The following is a 5,573-nucleotide window of genomic DNA, read 5'->3' as shown; positions in this document are numbered from 1 at the left end:
TAGCAGCTATAGTAGCTGTGAGAGGGACAGGGCATTCTCGTCCGAAAAATGCCAATGGTGCTGGGCCTACAGGCAGGCCGGAATCCTGCCCGTCTGACCACCATTGGGATTCCCGCTCCCTGTGTATACGGCATGTATTTGATTTTTTTTCGGCCTGTATTGAAACGGCTCTGGCCCACGCACATGCCAAAGGACCTAGGCCTCTTACACGCATCTGACTGTACGACTCGCTGTCGAGCAGAGATGCAAGTCGTGGTTGATTGCTGGACAGAGGAGAGCACCCGCAGCCCAAAGTGCGTTCGTGGAGCTATGGTGTCCAGTGAAACAGCCGCGGGTGTTCTTCAGTACGTTTCACTAAGCATGTTTTTCGGCTTGTTAATTGTGATGTTTGTTGTTCAGGCAGCTTGTTTCTGGGCTGGTTTCAGCTGAAAGCCATATAGAACAAAATTTTCAACTGCAGTTTTTTGCGAACCAAGCTTGGTCTGACATTCAGTTAGGTAAAACACGCTCGCATAAACTCATTTTTTTGCCGAAGACAGCTTATGGCACACAAATTCAGTACTAAACATTTTTTTGAGGTGGACAGAAACCACACTAAACAATGGCTAATCCATGTGCGGGGATACATTTGCAATGCAGCAAACTCCCTGAGCACGCACATGCCAACCCGGAGCCCATGCCGGCATGCCGCTCACTGCTTCATGCCCTGAGTGCATGTTCCATTGTTCAGGAACACCTGCACGTCACAGAGGATCTTGCATCATACTAGCTCCAGGGCATGCACTGTCACTTCACTAGACCTCATCACTAACCTATGCGTCACAGCACACGCCTGAAACAGCACATCAGACCAAATTAAGCAGTGGAGATAAAGCAAACACACTGACGGTTGTGTTATCAATCTAAGCAAGTCTGTCATCAACAAAACTGCCAAGTAATCAGAAGTGCAATTTTACAAACACCCACACACTTGTCCCCATGGAGCTAGCAGTAGTCCATGCATACCAACTCAGATCAAGCCAAATGCATATATTAAGTTTAAGAGGAAAAAAAACTGAAGAAATAAAAGACAATCTAATCCAAGTAAGTCACAACACACACCAGTCAGTGTGTTTGCTTTATCTCCACACACGCCAACATTGACAGTTCACAACAACAGTATAGAAGGATTACACTAGAATTTCGGCCAACGCCTACACCACAGCATGAACCTCCCCCACCTGGCGACTGGAAGAACTGATCATGCCACTCAAATTGAACATGTCGATAAAAATAGCACATGGCATTTTGTAATTCACGGTCCACATGATGCAACAGGCCTGTTTCACGCTCGTCGTTGACAACATCAGCAACAAACCATACAATGTATCAACTAAATGTCCCGACAATTCGAATAAAATATCTCATTAAGTCCCAAACAGTCATCACAACAATGACCCGGTGAACATGAACAAAATTATGAACTCAAATGTAGAGAAACTGAATTCCGAAACACTCTTGCTACATTTGATAAAGCGGGGCTAAAGGAAGTTCGGCTCAAATTGATCGGTAAGTCGCACATTCTTCCTGTGACCAAGCACTACACACTTCGAACACTTTGGCAATTTCCTCGGAGCCTTAGGGATGTCACCTCGTTCAGCACATGCATGTGGTAATCTTGTGTCCCTGACCTCGACGTATGGTGCAGAACCTAGACCTTTGCTTATTCTCTTGAAGTATGTCAACCTGCAGTATGTCAGTCCTTCGCAGGCGCTATACCTGAACAGTTTGATAATTCCTGAACATTACCGGTCAACATGTTTCCTACTTAGCAGACTAATGGTAGAACATAAAAACAGGGGAAAAATTAGCATATCACAAAGGGACTGGTTGGAAAATATGGAGAGGTTACATTGTAGTATCTTTGTCAAACGCATGCGTGTCCTAGTGAACTAATTGAAAAATAAAGCGACAAAACCGGGCCTGCAAAATATGGAGATGCTATCTTAATTACTGATCACTAACTTCAGAATAGATGCATCCATGACAATTATCCTATACTATGGAGTGCAGAATTCTATAGCCCAGTTGACCTCTACTAAGTAACTGGTTAATCAAACAGCAAGCTAGCACGCACGGCTGCTTAAAAAAAATTGAACCGAATTTATATGATCGAAAAAGTACAAGCTGCCACACTGAATATCTTAATAACCTAAGCATAGAATTCTAATTGGTACTGCAGCATTTTGGTTGAAAAATAAGTTCAGAAACCAACTATCCAGAAGACATCTTCTTTCCAATTCGGACTGCAGCTTGTGGGTGACAATTTATGAGTGTTTGTTCAGTTAGGTACAGATATTGAAGGAAAACACATTAACATAAATTATATTGTGTCTGACTGGGTCATGCCATAGTAGTACAACAGAAGCAAAAACTAAAACACATTTTTTGTAGCATGAGCTATAACATGGCAATCAAAAGGTAATCAGCTAATTGTCCAAAACCTGACCAATGCAGGCACACTTACTGAAAATTTTACCATTTACAGCTAATTTAATTTACAAGAACTTGGCAAAGGGGATTATTTATTTCTCCAGACAGCTTAGCTATCTACCGAAATGAACATATTAATTACGAGAAAAATGGGTAAACTTTGCTTATCGTTCAGTCGCACAAAAAGGCATGAACACACTTCATGCGGTGTTCTTCACAAAATGTCAGCAGAGTTACTTATTTAGCGGAATTCCCGGAACTAGGAACAAACAATAACGCACTACTGACCAAAACAAACAACAATTGGAAATCCATTTAGTCAAGCTCATTAATAGCTGAAAAAGACCAAAAAAAAGAACATATGAATTCAGTCATGGCAGCACATACATGAATCGAAACAGTCAAACATGCATTCACATAACTGACACACTACTTGCAGGACAAACTACACACATTTTTTCTTGGCCCGTAGAACAAATCAAATTCAAGTTTAGAACTACATACCTTCTTGTCCATCTGCTCGTAGCTTCAGAGCACACCTCAAATCCCCCGTTTCAGTCCAACTGGAAATCACCGGAGTTGGGCACTGCTGGATCGGCAACGCGACAAATCTGGCCATCTGCGACACTCATCGAAGCTTGCGACTCCACCGGAGGCACCACAGCCATGGGTTGCATCGAATTAACCTGCCGCCCCGCCTGGAGAAAGAGGATTTGTGAGAAAAAGGGAATGGAACTTGACAAACTAGTTGCGGATCTACACACACCCGCACAGGAAACTAACCCGTAGCGCTCGATGCCACCGGCAGACATGTCGCCGGAGAGGAGATGTGCCGGCGCCGAGTTTGGGGGGACGGGAAAGAGAAAGGGCAAATCGCGTCGAATGTACCGAAGCTGAGCAGAGGAACACGGGCGCCGCCGCCGGCCTAGGGGAGAGAGGGAGGGGCGGAGAGGCAAAGCTGTTCCGTGGCTGTTGCTTCTTCCACGGGGTTTCAGGGCATGTCCAGCCGTTGGCCCCCCCAGGACGCATAAAAATCACCCCTGCGAGCGAGCCGGCGATACACTCGGCACTAGGGGCGGTTTTGCGTCCAGTCGTCGTCCCCAGGCGTTGAAATTGGTCCACTTTGTAGCCCAATTTCGACGAATAAACGGCTCATATGGGCGAGAATAGGCCCATATTCAGCGTGGTTTCGCCGTGTCTCGGGTTCAATTATCAACATAATTATTTCTTATCACATATTTCATCACAGAAAAATCAAATACTTCAACAAAATACTACAACAACAAATAGTTCAATACAAATTATATTGTTCAACAAATAAAAACTCGTATTTCATCACGAGGCGTCCCCCTTGAGCCTCCATAGGTGCTCAATCAGATCTTTCTGCAGTTGATGATGCACCTGTGGGTCCCGGATCTCCTGGCGCATACTGAGATAGGCAGTCCAAGTTGCCGGTAGCCGGTGATCAACTTCGGCTAGAGGACCCTGCCTGTAGTATGGTTCAGTGTCAAACACTGGGTCTTCTTGCTCGCTCTCGATGATCATGTTGTGCAAGATGACACAGCAAGTCATGATCTCCCACATGTGATCTTTCGACCAGGTCTGAGCGGGGTACCGAACAACAGCGAATCGAGATTGTAGCACACCAAATGCCCGCTCGACATTCTTCCTGCAAGCCTCCTGAAGCTTCGCAAACCAGGCGTTCTTGCCTCCTGCCACAGGGTTTGAGATCGTCTTCACAAATGTCGACCATCTCGGATAGATGCCGTCAGCTAGATAGTACCCCTTGTTGTATTGGTGCCCATTGATCTCGAAGTTCATCGGAGGAGAATGGCCCTCAACGAGCTTGGCAAAAACAGGAGAGCACTGCAGCACGTTGATGTCATTGTGAGTTCCTGGCATACCAAAGAAGGAGTGACAAATCCAGAGGTCCTGTGTGGCTACCGCCTCAAGCACCACACTGCAACCGCCTTTGGCGCCTTTGTACATCCCCTGCCAACCAAATGGGCAGTTCTTCCATTTCCAATGCATGCAGTCGATGCTTCCAAGCATCCCAGGAAATCCTCTTGCTGCATTCTGAGCTAGGATCCGAGCAGTGTCTTCCGCATTGGGTGTTCTCAAGTATTGTGGCCCAAACACTGCCACCACTGCCCGACAGAACTTGTAGAAACACTCTATGCTGGTGGACTCAGCCATGCGCCCATAGTCGTCGAGTGAATCACTGGGAGCTCCATATGCAAGCATCCTCATCGCTGTCGTGCACTTCTGGATGGAGGTGAATCCAAGAGCGCCAGTGCAATCCATCTTGCACTTGAAGTAGTTGTCGAACTCCTGGATGGAATTCACAATCCTGAGGAAGAGCTTTCGGCTCATCCGATAACGGCGCCGAAATGTTCTCTCGCCATGAAGTGGAGCATCGGCGAAGTAGTCGGAGTAGAGCATGCAGTAGCCTTGCAGACGATGCCGGTTCTTTGCTTTCACCCGCCCCGGCGCCGAGCCACCTCGCCGCGGCTTTTCACTGCTCGCCAGCAGCTGGGCGAGGGCGTCGAGCACCATCAGATGCTCTTCTTCCTGGACGTCGGCCGCGGCTTTCTCCTCCAGCAGCGCGGCGAGCTCTTCCTCCTCATCCGAGTCCATCGCCGAGACAGGCAAAACGCCGAACACCTTGCGCTCGGTGGGCGTGTACCCGCCGTTAAACCGCCCAGCTGCTGTGGGAAACGCCCGGAAACGCCCAGCTGCTGTGGGAGGGGCAGCCGCGGCGAAGCGCTGCTATTTTCCGGCGGGGAATGGCTATCTAGCGGAGTAGGGCAGCGGCCGTTGCCGGGATATAGCTAGTGGTGGCCGAGGGCGCGGGGGGTGCGAGGCGAGTGGGGGGAAGAAAACCTTGACTTTTCCCCTGACGGTGTGGGCCAGGCGTGCTTTTCCTTAGCGCCGGAGCCCCCAACTGCTCCCCAGCGCGCCGGGTTCGGCCTGTGACCGCCGGACGGAAAAAAAGTCCAAACCGGCGATTTTCGGCGTTCTGAGAACGCGACTGGGCCGTTTTTTCGACGCCGGCGTCGAAAAAGTGGCCTGGAAAGGCCTGTTAGGGGCGCGGCTGAAGA

General features: G+C 48.3%; 1 long non-coding RNA gene across 1 annotated transcript; it reads right to left on the bottom strand.

The window, feature by feature from the left end:
• Nucleotides 1-1,366: 1,366 nt before the first annotated feature.
• LOC125550106 lies at nucleotides 1,367-3,501 on the bottom strand. The gene is made up of 2 exons (XR_007301533.1): nucleotides 3,256-3,501; nucleotides 1,367-3,170 (listed from the first exon to the last, which is right to left on the bottom strand). It is a non-coding gene; the product is annotated as an uncharacterized LOC125550106 (long non-coding RNA).
• Nucleotides 3,502-5,573: the final 2,072 nt, after the last annotated feature.

This window comes from Triticum urartu, chromosome 4 (genome assembly GCF_003073215.2).
Source record: "Triticum urartu cultivar G1812 chromosome 4, Tu2.1, whole genome shotgun sequence".
Classification (NCBI taxonomy): domain Eukaryota; kingdom Viridiplantae; phylum Streptophyta; class Magnoliopsida; order Poales; family Poaceae; genus Triticum; species Triticum urartu.
This window is presented reverse-complemented; position numbering and strand designations above follow the sequence as displayed.